The sequence below is a fragment of the Callorhinus ursinus genome, unplaced genomic scaffold, assembly GCF_003265705.2.
Source record: "Callorhinus ursinus isolate GAN/ISIS: 27379988/994484 unplaced genomic scaffold, GSC_fseal_2.0 scaffold3, whole genome shotgun sequence".
Lineage (NCBI taxonomy): Eukaryota > Metazoa > Chordata > Mammalia > Carnivora > Otariidae > Callorhinus > Callorhinus ursinus.
In genome coordinates, this window is record NW_027397065.1 from 70937735 (window position 1) to 70953676 (window position 15942).

At 35.3% G+C, this 15942-nt stretch overlaps 1 pseudogene; it reads left to right on the top strand.

Annotated features, from left to right (window-relative positions):
• Positions 1-207: 207 nt before the first annotated feature.
• The window catches only part of LOC112820437 (casein kinase II subunit beta pseudogene), a 64069-nt pseudogene continuing 48334 nt past the window's right edge, over positions 208-15942 (top strand).

The following is a 15942-nucleotide window of genomic DNA, read 5'->3' on the forward strand; positions in this document are numbered from 1 at the left end:
GAGCTGAGGTTCTGAATTAAAGCACTAATACTTGTGATGGTTAATGAGAAGAAGTTTTATTAATTTTTGAAATGTAAGGACAAGGAGGACCCATCTGACTTGTCAGTGAAAATTTGGGAGTAAATCTAGTTGGGAAGGAAACTAGCTTGTTTAATTTTGCAAATGATTTGTTTGAAGGCATCATATGATATACTTAATGGTCGCAACATGGAGTGGGTAGTGAGCAAGCATATGGATATGGGCGTCAGTACCATAACAGATATGAGAATCTGGAGAGAATGCTCAGCTAATAGCAAAAGCCAGGGGTGTATAAGAGATTGCTCAAAGTGAGATATATGTAAGTGCAGATAGACAGAAAGATAGATAGAGAGACAGACAGACACACAGAACTTATTCACAAATAAACATGCCCATATACTTAACACCCAGATCAAGAAAGAATATCATGCACTCTGTATTCTATTGAGTCTCTGTTCATTCAGTCAACACTATTTGAGAAATTTATCCATAGTGTATATAATTTTAGGTAGTTCATTCACATTGTATATAGTATTTCATAGTGTAAATAGCCTATAATTAATCAAATTTAGCATTGCAGGATGAGGACATCAGTATTTTTAAGGTTGAACAGAACTGTTGAATGCATAAAGATATAGAAGGGACATTTCTTAGTGACACACGGTGAACCATGACAAAAATTCAGTAGATGAAAGAGTATGGAGAATGTGAAATTTATTTAAATATCAGGTAAAATGAATATCAGTTAAAACAAGAATTGTAAAGTTTCCAGTACATTTGGCAATTATTGGCAACATTGTTTAAAGCTGCTCAATAGAGAAAGATGCACAGGATTGAAAAGTCTGAATGAGCGACGTTGGAATAAAAGGAGGCAGAATATAAAGACTGTTTTTTTTAAAGATTTTATTTATTTATTTGAGAGAGAGAGAGCACAAGAGGAGGGGAGGGGCAGAGGGAGAGGGAGAAACAAACTCCCCGCTGAGCAGGGAGCCTGATGCAGGGCTCCATCCCAGGACCCTGGTATCATGACTGGAGCAAAAGGCAGATGCTTAACTGACTGAGCCACCCAGGCATCCTGAGACTGTTGTTTTATGACAAGCATTAATAATTAAATATATCACGCAGTTGCCACAAGAATACATAGATTTGAGAATAGCTTTGTTGTTGCTAACTTATTCTTTACTTACTATAGGAAATGCATATTTTTATATGGAGAGGAAAGAGTGACTATTAGGAGAACTAAAATTGTAGAAGGGGGAAAATCCTAAACATAGGGCAGCATGTCAATACTGAAACATGCAGGAGGGCACGGAATCCAATCCAGAGACAGGTGATATAAGTTTACACAAGAAATGATCAGCCATCCTTTGGAACTGAGGAAAAAGAAGCATGTAGTTGAGTTTTTAAATAAACAATACAATGTGGTTGACAAAGAGAATGTCCGGAATTTTGTGTCTTCTGACCTCGAGAGTTCTAATGAAGTATAAGGCAAGGGTAACAGCTAAGAAAGGAGGATAGCAGTGACCCAGAAGTTACTTCACAGTGATGACATTTTGCAATAGCTAATTCATGGGAAGCTTTAAAGTGTGAGGAATTTGAATGGCAGGTTGTTGAGATGATTGATGAGAATTTAATAAAGAGCTGTGATTAAAAAACAAGTATGGAATCAGAATGAATGAGTTTCAAACCCACTTCAACCACTTATATATTTTGTGACTTTGAGTTTCAGATTATTCATCTTTCAAATGAAAGTAAAAAGAATTTATACACCTGTAAGATTGCTATAAAAATATGCTGAAATAATATAGGTAAAATAATAAGCACACTATCTCAAATATTAGTTACTCATTTTTCTTTTTGGATGAGTTAGTAGATCTATAATGACAGGATAAAAAAATGGAGAAAGGTTGATAGAGTAGGAAAATAGTAAGGTTCAAAACACATGACACATGATTTTTACTTTTTAGATGAAAAGTAAGTGAAGTGAGGTAGAGGAGCTGAAAGAATAAATGGTTTTAGTAAAACAAAAATTAAGTTGATTAGCATTCATCATTTAAGATATGGCAAAATTATACCTGATGTCAGGATATAAAATGTACTGAATGTTAGTAGGAAATGGGAAGTTGTTTGTGAAGATTCTTAGTAAATTCAGGATGTCTCACCTCACATTTACTTATTCTTCAACCAATCTCCATCTGTATTTTGCTCTTAACACTCCAATGGCATTGCTTTGTGAAAATCTAATACCTTTTTTATTTGATCTAGCAACAACAGGTAATACAACTGAGTGAACTCTCTTTCCCTTTTAAAATACTGACATCTCTTGACTGCCTTCACGTTTGTACTCTTGTCTCAAAGTCCTACATCCATGGCTGCTCCAACTCTATCTTCTAAGCAAGTACCACCTCCTCTCCAATGATTCTAAATCCTCAATTTGGGTGTCTTCAATATAGAAATGGTATTTGGGAGAAAAAGCATAAGTTGAGAACAGGAAAGCCCAAATCTATATCCTGAGTAAATTTAATATTCAGAATTGCTTAGAATGGAAGATTCTATCTTTCTCTATTGATACTGGGTGCTTGAACTAGTAAGAATAGCCACCTGTCCCCATGGATTCTTTTCTCGCATAGTAGACAAAACATGAGTTACTCTTCCCATAGTTTCTAATCTAGTCCTTACTAAAGAGTTCTAAATAAACTATATGTAGTTTTCCTAGAACTACTTAACCTCAAACTCCTAGCATTATTCTTTTCAGGCTCTTGACCTCCTGGTCAAGTCTTCCACCACAGCACAGAAGATAAGAATATTTCCACAACTCAGGCCACCTTTCTTTTCATACACATTGAATTGCTTGTATCTCTGCCTGATAGTATTATTTCCCACCAGCTGTACCATTCAAGGTCAGCCCAGGGGGAGAGGCGGGCACTGTCATGAGATAGCAGTCCATTTTCCATAGCAACAACAGACCATACCAAACTTTAAACCAGTCATGAGTCTTTTTCCTCCCTCTCTGTACAACCTCTGGTTGTAGGGAATCCTTTATAATTCATTTCATGTTTATAGCGGCTGGGACCTCAAAGTATAACAAAGTATTTTATAAGTTAGAAGAATTTTCTGGGATGTCACAGACCACTAGACCGACATAAACATCACAAATATGTCAGATGAGTGAATTTTTGAAAGTTCTATCTCTCACTCTCTGGCTTGCCTACATCTTACTAGATAAGAGTACATCCCATTTACTGCTTCCTTGTTCTAATTAGCATGGCATCATTAATATAGTGGATCAACATATTGTTTTGTGGAATATCAAGATTGCCCAAGGTCTTTGTGAACTATATTATTACAGAGAGCAAGAAAGTTAACATACTCCTGTAACAAGATAGGTAAAGATTTCAGAACTGAGTGGGGGAAGCCCTTATCAACAGTGGTACTCCTCAAAACAAAACAAAACAAAGCAAAACAGTGGTACTTCTCAAGAGAATGGAATTATCACTCCATCAGACAGACAAGTGAAAACCAAAGTGCTGGCCAAAGATGAGCGAAATCTAAGATGAATGGTGAAGGAAATAAGACAAATACTGATTTTGATTTTGGGATTTCCTATAGCATCAAGGACTACATCTGAAGATATTCAAATTGACCTCACTTTGAAGGATTGTACTTGTTCCTTTCTTGAAAAAGAAGTAAGTGACCTCAATTGTAATAACAGATTTGTATACATGTTATTCAATTGGCATGAAGGGTAAATTGCTACAAATTGAGTTAATACACCACTCAAAGTTACTTGGGTTTCATTCCTTTCCCTTGTGATTCTAAGTCCTTGGCTGAAGTGACTATGTCTCATTTCTGAACACCACACATAGTCTCAGGGTAGACATGGGACCAGGAGTGGTTATTAGGTATGGAAACTCTTGTACCCTCCAAAGCATGAGCTGCAGCAACTTTATCATCCAGTTCATGAACTGCATTTAGGTCCAACTGGAAATTTCTGCCTTCCTAGTGGCCCAGTTCAGGTGAATTAATGTCTCACAAATATTTTCATTCATAAGAGACAGGAGATGGGAAACAACTAGCATAGAAATGCCTTTCATTTCTTCCATCAAGGAACTGATCTGATAGCAGTGGTTCTGAGTAATCTCATGGAGATGTCCCATAACTGAGCAATCATCTTTGTTTTCTGTGAAATTATGTTCAGTTTGATAAAACACATTTTATCTCCTATTCCCCTTTTCCCACACTTGCTTGCATTTGACTTCCTGCAATAAGCATTGAGCGTGTTAAGACTCACCTCATGCTCTGCTTTTTAGGAAGTTAAGGCTAAAACATGTTTCTGGGACAGTTAGATAAGATAAAGTTGAGGGTAGAGTGGAAAACAACCTAAAGATTTCACAATCCTATGATTATATCCGGCATAGAATTTATGCCTTTAGTTAATTAAACACTTAATTTTAACCCTCACAGTATTATTGGGACTACAGGCAATACTGAAAAAAAATAAAAAAGAAAAGAGACAGAACTATGAGTCCTTCCTACAAGAAAGACTTTAACAAGTATGATTTCCAAAGACAATTTTTTTCAAGTGTGAACAGATGCAACAAATTAATTTTTTTCCTTGCAGAGCTATAAAAATATTGCAAACAACCTGTCAGTTACGACCTTTAAAATGATATTGGCCTTTTAATCTCATAATGGTGAAAATGCAATAAAGTGTGGCTGCATGTAAATTGTATTTCAAAAGTCCCCCACAAGATTGGATAAAGTAACAAGCAGAAAAATACAGGGTTGTTCAGGGCAGTCACATTCAGGGAGTGTAAGTTTATGGAACAATTAATTATTTTTCACATCCAGAAAAGAAACGTGTGTGAGAATCTTGCTGCTCTAGGCTGCATAACTAGTTTTTTTTACACCATATTCAGCAACATTGAACTAATTTTATCCCAATGTTAGAATGAGTTTGAAGAGAAGGATAATATTATAATGAGAATTATATGAATACGAGAAAAGTGCGTATTTAAAGACAACTCTATATTACATTGAAGTTTATGTACCAATAGAATGGAAAAGGGGCATAACAGAGGCCCTTTTATGCTTAAGGAAGAGATGTATATTAGAGACTCTTATTAATGTTTTAACAGAGGATCACTGCAGTGATTTCTCCTTTAAGGGGATGCCTATATTATGTATAATGCCCCAAATGGATGCCTAGGTTCCTACAATAAGTCTCCAGACCAGACCTGTTTTCCTCAACTTCTTTGACAAGGACAGGGGCTCCAAAGTCACCTATTTGAGCCACTTTCCCTCTTTTGTATGGCTCCAGGTCGAGGGCTCTTAGTTCTTCATCAAGTCGCCAGGTACTTCTGGAAGGTAGAGAAATTGTGTGGTGAGGTGGTGGGTACTTATCATCTGCTCTCCCTCCGTTAGAGTGAAACTTGAAATGAAAGCCATGTTCTGACCCACAAGTACATCCTGAAGCCTATATGAGCCTATTCATAGATCTTTTAACTGGTGAGTCAGAGAATTTTTAAGAAGTTGACTCAGAAACTTTGAAGCAGGAGACCTAAAGTCGATAAGCTATGGGGTGTTGATGCTTTTCTGAATGGACAGGTAGGTAGGGGCAACTCACTTTGAACTCCAGGCATTGTTAGAATCTGTTAAGGAAATAGGTGAGCTTTGGGGGCTTACCAACTAGTAAGGAATCAAATAACATTATTGACTAATCTAATGTGATATTAACTTCTTTACTCCTTATAAAGATGGCAAACTGTAATTTAGGCCAACTCTCACCTGAACAGAATATGCCATTAAAGACAATTAACACTCTTTGCTAGCTCCTGTTTCTTTTGGTCCTGTGCAGTTCCCTGTTTCAAGGTGTAACTTCAAGCTGAACAGGAGTCTTAAACCAGCTGCTAACAGAAAAGAGGAGCGGGGGCGCCTGGGTGGCTCAGTTGGTTGAGTAACGGCCTTCGGCTCAGGTCAGGATCGAGCCCCGCATCATGTTCCCTGCTCCTCAGGTACTCCCTCTCCCTCTCCCTACTGCTCTCCCTGCTTGTGCTCTCTCTCTCTCTCTCTCTCTGTCAAATAAATAAATAAAATCTGAAAAAAAAAAAAAAAGAGGAGCCAATAGGCACAATCATCTTTAATTCCCAAACATGCCTAACAAGATGAATGGTGTAGGGGCCCTTGGGTGGCTCAGTCATTAAGTGTCTGCCTTTGGCTCAGGTCATGATCCTGGGGTCCTGGGATCGAGCCCCACTTCAGGCTCCCTGCTCGGCAGGAAGCCTGCTTCTCCCTCTCCCACTCCCCCTGCTTGTGTTCCCCCTCTCACTGTGTCTCTCTCTGCCAAATAAATAAAATCTTTAAAAAAAAAAAAAAGATGAATGGTATATTTGGCTATTTCAATGTAAACCCTTACTGTGTTTTCTGAGAAAGAAAATGTATCAAATGAACTGCAAAGAAAAATGAAAACAGTAGCTGCAGTCAAGTTGAAAACATTCCCTTAATGTTGTAAGTGCAATTACAATTATGAAACAAAAGAAAACAAAAACAAAGTTTCAAACATACCCCTAGAACAAAACTAGGAACCATATCTATATATGTTACCTCTAAATTTAATGAGAATGGGTGTTTTCTGACAAATGGAAAATGCTTTCCATTTATCAATGACAGATAAATATAAGATGATAGGCAGTACTAAGTAAGCAAAGTAAGCAAAAATCCTATAAAAATATGAGTAAGATGAAGCTATTTCTTTTACTTTATAATATCTGACACAGAGACTGTTTCACATGAATTAGTATGTTCAGTCCTATCATTATTCCCATATCATGGATGAGGAAATCAAAGCCCAGAGAGTTCAAATAAATTGTTCAAGGACACAAAACTAGGAAGTGGCTGTCAGGAGTTGCACCAAAAGCTTGGACTTTAACCACTAGAGTATCTCTTCCAGGCTTGTGAAAGTATTAGAGATATATAAATCAAACGTTGAAATGATACTGCTTATACATTAAGCAAGGTAGAGTGAATATGTGAAGTCTCTACTTTTGGAGAGTCCATATTAACTTTACCCAGGTGTATTGATTATACTGATTTCTGGGAAGTTGATTTGATAAACAAAAATTGTGAAAACAAGATCTTCAAGTTGCTAATTTATTTTGGTTTTGATATTATTATTATTTAATATAACACTATGGGGAAAAAACTCCAAATCTCTTTCATGATTCCAATAGTTAAATAAAAGAAAACATAGCATATGTAGAATTGCATCTTTTCTATTTATAAACACAAAGAAAAACAAAGTCATGTAAATCATATGGATGGATTTCTAATACAGATGTGAGGGGAAAGATTGATTAGGACCTCAAATTATCCTGGATATGACAGAAATGAGTTACTTAAACAATAGTTATGCTGTATTACTGTATTACTGCTTTCCTTTCCTGTCCAATAACAATTCTCAGTTACTAGTGTTCTTCTGACAGACATGACTTCTTCATTCCAGAAACTGGTTGTATTTGAGGGTCTGCCATTTCCCCTATCACTGCGGAAGAGCATTATGTTGAAAATTAACTTCATGGGCGCCTGGGTGGCTCAGTTGGTTAAGCGACTGCCTTTGGCTCAGGTCATGATCCTGGAGTCCCGGAATCAAGTCCCACATCGGGCTCCCTGCTCAGCAGGGAGTCTGCTTCCCCCACTGACCCTCTTCCCTCTCGTGCTCTCTCTCTCTCATTCTCTCTCTCAAGTAAATAAATAAAATCTTTAAAAAAAAAGAAAATTAACTTCATGTGGTTCATGGGAAATAACAGACCATTGGGAATCTGCAAAATAAATTATGTGCTTACATTATTAAAAATAAACGGACCTTTGTCAAAGAGACTTGCTTTAATTTATTAAATGTTATCATTTAGATTCTTTATGTACTGCAATAATTAATGTGAAAATTCACAAAAGATTATGAATATTTTGATATTTTTACATAGGAGACAAAGCAAATTGGGTGAAACAAAGAAAATGAACACCAAGGCAAATGCAGCAAGCAAATGTTAACATATTTTCCAAGGGAATAACAACAATAAAAAACAAACCAAAAAAATAAATAAATAAAAAATAAAAATCAAACCATACTTGAAAAGTGATTGTCTAAAACACAGAAATTAGCTAAAGCATTGAACAATTTTATACCGGTTAAGACGAAAAGCCCTTTTAACTGTCATAAAATACTCTCTCTCTCTCTCTCTCCCTCTGATACTCCTTTCTATCTAATTAGGAGATGTCTTAGAGTCTTTGTGTCATCTCTCAGGAATATACATACTGTGGCATTGACAGCTAGAGTCTAATGTGAGATAGAGAGAGGTCTGAAAGACAAAGATTTCCCCTGAGAGCTAACATTTTAAGAACAAACTGGGCAGCTGACAAATAATCGCCAGATCTCAGAAGATAGTTAAAACTGGTGATCTCAGGATGACCAAAGTAAACAATTACCAAAGATGTACTCAGAACCCAAACATTTGTTGTGACTGTCTTCAAAGAAGTCTTGGGTAGTTTTTTTTGCTTGTTTATTTTGTTTTTTTAAATCACTGTTTGCAGATTTTACCGAGTTTCTGATTTTGACTGCTGAGTAGATTCAGGTATTTTTTCATGGAATAATATATTTTTCTAAAGTAGATTTAAATATAAATGAACAAAAATATTCCAATCTAAGATCAAAAAAGAAAGGTGTGATTTGAATCAAATCCATATATTCCTTAGTATACGGCATGCATGGTTGCTTATTCTTATTCATATATTTTGTTTTTTATTTCACAGAGTTCCAGCAGTAACCACTCTGCTGTTTATCAATAAACATCTTCCATTTAATTGGAGAAGGAATGATGAATTTTTTTTTAAAGATTTTATTTATTTATTTGACAGAGAGCGAGAGCAGAAACGCAAGCAGGAGGAGTGGGAGAGGGAGAAGCAGGCTTCCCGCTGAGCAGGGAGCCCGATGTGGGACTCGATCCCAGGACCCTGGGATCATGACCTGAGCCGAAGGCAGACGCTTAACGACTGAGACACCCAGGCGCCCCATAATGATGAATTTTTTAAAACAATCTTACTTGTATACGTGTTCCCTACTCTTCAAAAAAGAGTTTGCTATTTTCCACTTACATTACATATTCAGGTTTAAGAACATAACAGAGAAAAAATATTAAGAATAAGTACTTAAGCATATTTATAAGATTTCTAGTAACCTTGATATTCTTGGAAAAATAAATTTTTATATTTGAATGACATAGCTTGAATCTTACTCTTCTGTGAAAAATGATGAGAATTCAGAGTGTTTTTATTTGTTCTAGGACATCACACTTAAAAACTGGAGAAGCGGTATGTAGTGTAATTGTTAAGAACACAAATTAGGGACCAGGCAATTTGGGTGAAATTAATAGGTCTGCCTGTTACTGGCTGTGTTTCCTTGAGAAGTTATTTAACCCTTGTAGGTCTTTGTTCTTCATCTATAAAATGGAAATAATATTTCTATATCTGCTGTCAGGATTAAATAAATTAATGCTTAAGAAACACTTAGAATGTGGTCTGACTGACATTAAAGCAGGGTATGTTAGTGATTATAGTTAGTCTGTGTTCCTATCCAGTGATAAAAATTCTAGTTTTACATGTAATTTCCTAGGGACATTGTATAACAACTAGAAACCACAAGAAAAAAAAAGTTCTCATCACAGTTATTTTAACTTTCCAACATGCTTTCTGCATATATGTATTTCTTCTTTTGATTAATCTGTATTCTACCACTGATTGTCCTACTTTACCCAAATACCTGGCTGCTGATATTGCCCCCTCAAATACCACTTCAGATGCTCCTTCCTCACTCAAGAGTCTTACTAAATCCCTTGATAATAATTAATATCTCTCTGTCTTAAGTCTCATGAGCATTATCTCTTCCACTGTAGCCAAGATTGCATTCTGCTTGCCTTTCCTTATCCTCGTCTAGACCTTAGGTAGCTCATCTTTCTAGTCCTGAGCTTCAAGTTGACTCATTCCTCATCGCATGTATGGTGGGATCTTTTTCTATATTGCTTCACAGATAATTTTTAAGTTCTAAAACTAATGGCTTTAGCATATTCAGCATATCTGAATAATACCTCACATAAACAGATATAATTAAATAATATATTTTAGACTTCAGATTTGGGAATTTTCTAATTATTTTTATATTTTAAAAATTTTTAAATTTAAAAAAGGAAGAAAAGATAGTACTTTTCCTCTGTATTTACAAATAGTTCTACAATATTTCAAAATTTATTTTTCTCACATAGCGTTCAACCATAATATTAAAGTATATATTATATGACTATATATATATATATACATATATATATAGTCTGTATATATGTACAGACTATATGTATATATATATATATCTGTTTAGGTGAAAGTTGTCCTAAATTATAGTTTGTCATCTTATAAGGAGTAAAGAAGTTAATCAGTCCACTAATATTATTTGATTCCTTACTAGTTGGTAACTCCCCAAACTTGCTTGGTTCACCTATTTCCTTAACACATTCTAATACTGCCTGGAGTTCAAAGTGAGTTGCCCCTACCTACATGTCCATTCAGATAAGAATCAACACCACCTATCTTACTGACTTTAGGTCTCCTACTTCAAAGTTTCTGAGTTTCTAAGGCAACTTCTTAAAATTTCTGAAGAACTAAAAATAAATTATGTACTTTACATACAATTTCAGGTGAATTTTAGCTAGAAAGACAGAGAGAGAGAGAGGTTAGCCTTCGAATCTCAATTACTGGTTCCTTATTAAAGGCTTTATTAATAAAATAAGGATGCTTGGACTTTTTGTCTCACTTTCCACAGAAAGGGGTTTTTTATTCCTGTAAGAGAGAACTTCCGGCATTTTCCTTTTTTATGGAAAAGAAACTATTCTTTCATTTCTCTTTACATGACTTTTACAGCATCAGGATCTAGAGTAATCAGAGTCATTCACCAGGATGGCCGTGCACCGTAACAAGGCCATCTACAGCCACAGTCTGTCAAACACGGAATCATTTTTTAATGTAGAGAAGCCAGGAAGAAATAAAATGAAATGTCTGCCCTTTAACATTTCAGAACAGGGAAACTGATTCACTCTGCCCCATTGCAGTTAAAGGTAATAGATGTATTTTTGTACATGTTCAAGCCACAGAGTTTCTGATGGACATTCTTTTTAAAAACTCCTATAAATAGAATATTTTTTCCTCTCTGCTTATTTTCTCTGGAATGGTAGCTGCCTCAACTTAATGAGATTGAGACCATTTCTCTGAGGATCAGGTGCTAGTTCAATAAGATTAATGAATGGCATGAAAGTTTAGCTTCCTATTTGAAAAAATGATAATAATCTATCTGTCTATTTACTTACCACTATCCCATGGGAATCTATTCCATAACCAGAAACCTCCAGTTCCCCAGGCCTGATTGAGAGTAACCTACAGATTTTAAAATATGACCAGTAAAATAATATTTTTTCTAGTTTTCTTATCTATTCAGCACTAGTAACACTGGGTTTTGTTTATTTTCATAGTTAATTCTGAAAAATAAAAGATTATACTTTATTTACTGCCATGACTCAATAATGGCCCTCCTAGTCTGTCAATTTTTTTATGATAATTTCATAATAATGATACATTTGACATTCTTGAAGCTCTACAGAATCAGTAGATTTTTAGCAACAATTATTATTTATACAGTTGATTTATTTTTTTTTAAGATTTTATTTATTTATTCATGAGAGGGACAGAGGGAGAGAGAGGGAGAGAGAGAGAGAGAGAGAGAGAGAGAAGCAGAGGGAGAAGCAGGCTCCCAAGGAGCAGGGAACCCAATACAGGACTCAATCCAGGGACTCCAGGATCATGACCTGAGCCGAAGGCAGACGCTTAACCATCTGAGCCACCCAGGCGCCCTACAGTTGACTTATAAAGACTTTATTGCATTGTCTATTTTTCACAATGTATTCATGAAGAATGATGGCTACAGTTTCTATAAATACACATTCTCAATTGAAAGAAACTTCTCTCTAATCCTTTCATACTTGATTAGAAATGTTTTGAATGTAAATATCATTTACATCAATTACTTTCCAATACCAGTTAAAATAAAAACATTATTTCTCTGTGTATCTATTAAAATTGTAATTGCTTTGTGGTAAGATGAAAAATGACTTCCTAAAAGATATCCACACCCTAATCTCTGTAACCTGTGAATATTACCTAACAATTGCAAAAAACAAAACAACAAAAAAACAAAACAAACAAAACAAAAACAAAAAACACACGGGTTTTGGATGTGGATTAATTTAAGTATCTTGAGAGGGGAGATTTTCCTGGATTATAATGGAGTGCCCTGAATGCCATCACATTATCCCTGTAAGAGAGGCACAGAAGCGTAGATTTTACCCAGCTCATGGATAAAGCTATGTGAAGACAGGGCAGAGAGATTTAACGGATGCTGCCCTTGAAGATTGGAATGATGGCACCAGATGCTAAGAGATGCCTGTAGCATCAGAAACATGAAAATTCGAGGAACAGATTCTCATCTAGAACCTCTGGAGGGAGTGTAGCCCTTCTCCCACTGTGACAGAATATATGGGATACATTTTCGTTGTTTCAAGCCAAGTTTCTGGTAAATTGTTGCAGCAGCCCCAGGAAACTAAGGGAACTAATATTTATTTAAAATCCAGTTCTTCCTCCCAAAATCCAATTTTTTCCACCAAAAAAACAGAACCAGTAGGAGATATATGTACACGTGCACACACACACACACACACACACACACACACAAACTGGTATAACCACACTTTGGAAAACTGGTCTACTACTATATACTATATATACACCTATCCAAAGTTTCAGCAATTTCAGTCTTAAGTATATATATATAAAGATGAAGATAGAGATAGGAAGAGAAAGACATACATAGATATACAGAGAGAGAGAGAATGAGAGAGATGGGAAAATACAGAAAGATACCTTTATTGCGAGGTGCTGGCTTACTCGGCAGTTGGGGGAGAGCTAGGCAAGTCTAAAGTCCCTGGGGCAGGCTGTCAGGAAGGGCAAGCTGGAACTCTGGGGCATGAGCTATAGCTGCAGTCCACAGGCACCATGCCTTCTTCCTTCCCAAAACCTCAAGTCTCTTAAGGCTTTTCTGCTGATTGAAACTGGCCCATACACATTGTCTAGGATAATACCCTAAAGTCAACTGATTAAAGAATATCATTCCTAATTAAGGGTCATCATTGTGCCCGGCTGGCTCAGTCAGTAGAGCATGTGACTCTGGATCTGGGAGTTGGGAGGTTGCGCCCCACATTGAGTGTAGAGATTACTAAAAATAAATAAATAAATAATAAACAGAAAAAAACCACATCTACAAAATACCTTACAGACGAGTGTTTGAACAACTGATGAGTATAGCCTAGCCAGGTTAACATAGAAAACTATCACATGTGTTAAAAAATTCACGCAGGGGCGCCTGGGTGGCTTGGTCAGTTAAGCATCTGCCTTCGGTTCAGGTCATGATTCCTGAGCCTAGGGATGGAGCCCCTGCTTCAGGCTCCCTGCTCAGTGGGGAGTCTGCTTCTCCCCACTGCCCCCACCCTGCTCTTGTGCTATCTCTCACTCTCTCTCAAATAAATAAATAAATAAATAAACAAACCCTTTTTAAATAAATAAATAAATAAATAAATAAATAAATAAATAAATAAATAACGTGTATTAGTTTGCTAGGGTTGCCATAACAAAATACTACAGATTGGGTGGTTTAAACAATAGAAATTTATTTCCTTATAGTTATGGAAGCTGGAAGTCCAAGATTAAGGTGGCCCACATTTGGTTTCTCCTGTGGCCTCGTTCATTGCTTTGCAGATGACCACCTACTTGATGTGCCCTTCTTTTCTCTGTGTGCACATCCCTAGTGTTTTGTTTTCTATGTCCCAATCTCTTCTTACAAGGATACTGGTCAGAGAGGAGGACCCAGCCTCAGGACTTCATTTTAACTTAATTACCTCTTTAAAGGCTGTGTCTTCAAATATAGTAGCGTTCTAAGGTACTGGGGTTAGTACTTCAACATGCGAATTTTGGGAGAACTAATTCAGTCTGTAACAATACTTTCTTTTCCATTGAAGTATTCTGACTTAAAACATTTGCAGTAGTGGTGTTTCTTAAAATATACTTCTGCCTTCAACTTACTAACGTATAAGCGAATTTTATCTATAATATTTTTTTCTGTAATCTTTTCATTTGTTATAAGGCTTATTATAGAATCAAAGAATGAACATTGCCATTTTTAGCTACTTCTATGCTCTACAGCAAGTTAAAGAACAAAGCAACTGTCTGTTCTATTTTTATGTTCTTAAATACTTGAAACTTAAAATTTTTGAAAATTTATTATAATTAACCAGTAGGAAGGACCATGTGTACCTGCTCTTTATGAATGTATATTATTATGTATTCATTTTTTAAATTTAAATTTTTTTTTATTAACATATAATGTATTATTTGTTTCAGGGCTACAGGTCTGTGATTCATCAGTCTTACACACTTCACAGCGCTCACCACAGCACATACCCTCCCCAGTGTCCATCACCCAGCCACCCTGTCCCTCCCTCCACTCCAGCATCCCTCAGTGTGTTTCCTGAGATTGAGAGTCTCTTATGGTTTGTCTCCCTCTCTGGTTTTGTCTTGTTTCATTTTTCTCTCCCTTCCCCTATGATCCTCTGTCTCTTTTCATTTTTAATGAATATTAGTATACTTAAGGTTTCTTTTTCTAGAATCAATCTTGAGAATTTATATTTCTGTTTAAAATAATCTAACTTTTTAATTTTCAAAATAATTTGGTATAAATTTTAATAATTTTCCCAGGTATTATAATTTCTTCTGGATTGGTATTGTAGCCTCTTTTTTTTATATAATATCATGTATTTATGTTATGTTTTCTTTTAAGTTGATAGAATTTGCCAATAATTTGTATAATTTTTTATACATATGCCTTTTGATAATTGGTTGATTCTTCCTTTCATGACCCCCAACTCATTTTATTGTTTTAATTCTTTTCTTTTTATTCTTCTTATGTGTACTGTTTTTATACAAAATTCAATGTGTATAAGTCAAACAATAAATAACACAAGGAGAAATGAAATGGTAAGTAAGAACCACCACGTATCAATCTCTAAATTCAAAAGTTATACTTAGAAAACTCCTTGGTATCTATCCATACCTACCAATGAACATATTATAGCATTTTAATTAACTTTGAAAAAATATCTTCTACACTATATTATTCATGTTTCTATAACAAAATATTATTTTACAAAATATACTTGTATAACATTCTTTATGAGTTATGACTTATTTGTTTTTAAAATGATTTAATTACACATTTCCTATTTTAGATATCAATGCACTATTAAGTTTCTTCTTGTCATAAATAATGCTATAGTAAACATACTTGTGCATATTATTTTGGCGTAGTTCTACACAGATTTGTATTTGAGAAATGGTATGTGCATTTAAATCTTGGTAGACAATGTGTGATAACAATGACAAAGAAGGAATGATTACCATACAAAATCTGGAAAAGAATTACTTATGTTATCTTCTTGTTTGAATGCATAGCTCATTTATTTCTTAGTTTTTAGTTACTTCTTTAGACATGGATGTCCTGGGAACAGTTTTTATCATATTATATATTTATTGGATTGTAGTCTATATGATTTCCATTTATCTGAGTTTATTGACATTTTTCTTAGTGCTCTTATTCTCTGTGTGTAAAATATCATAGATGTTTAAATAGATTGTTATTCATATATTGGGTATGTATATTATAGATTAAAATACAGAAGAGAGATTGGTAATATCTTTTTTTTTTCCTTTTTTGAGAGAGAGAGA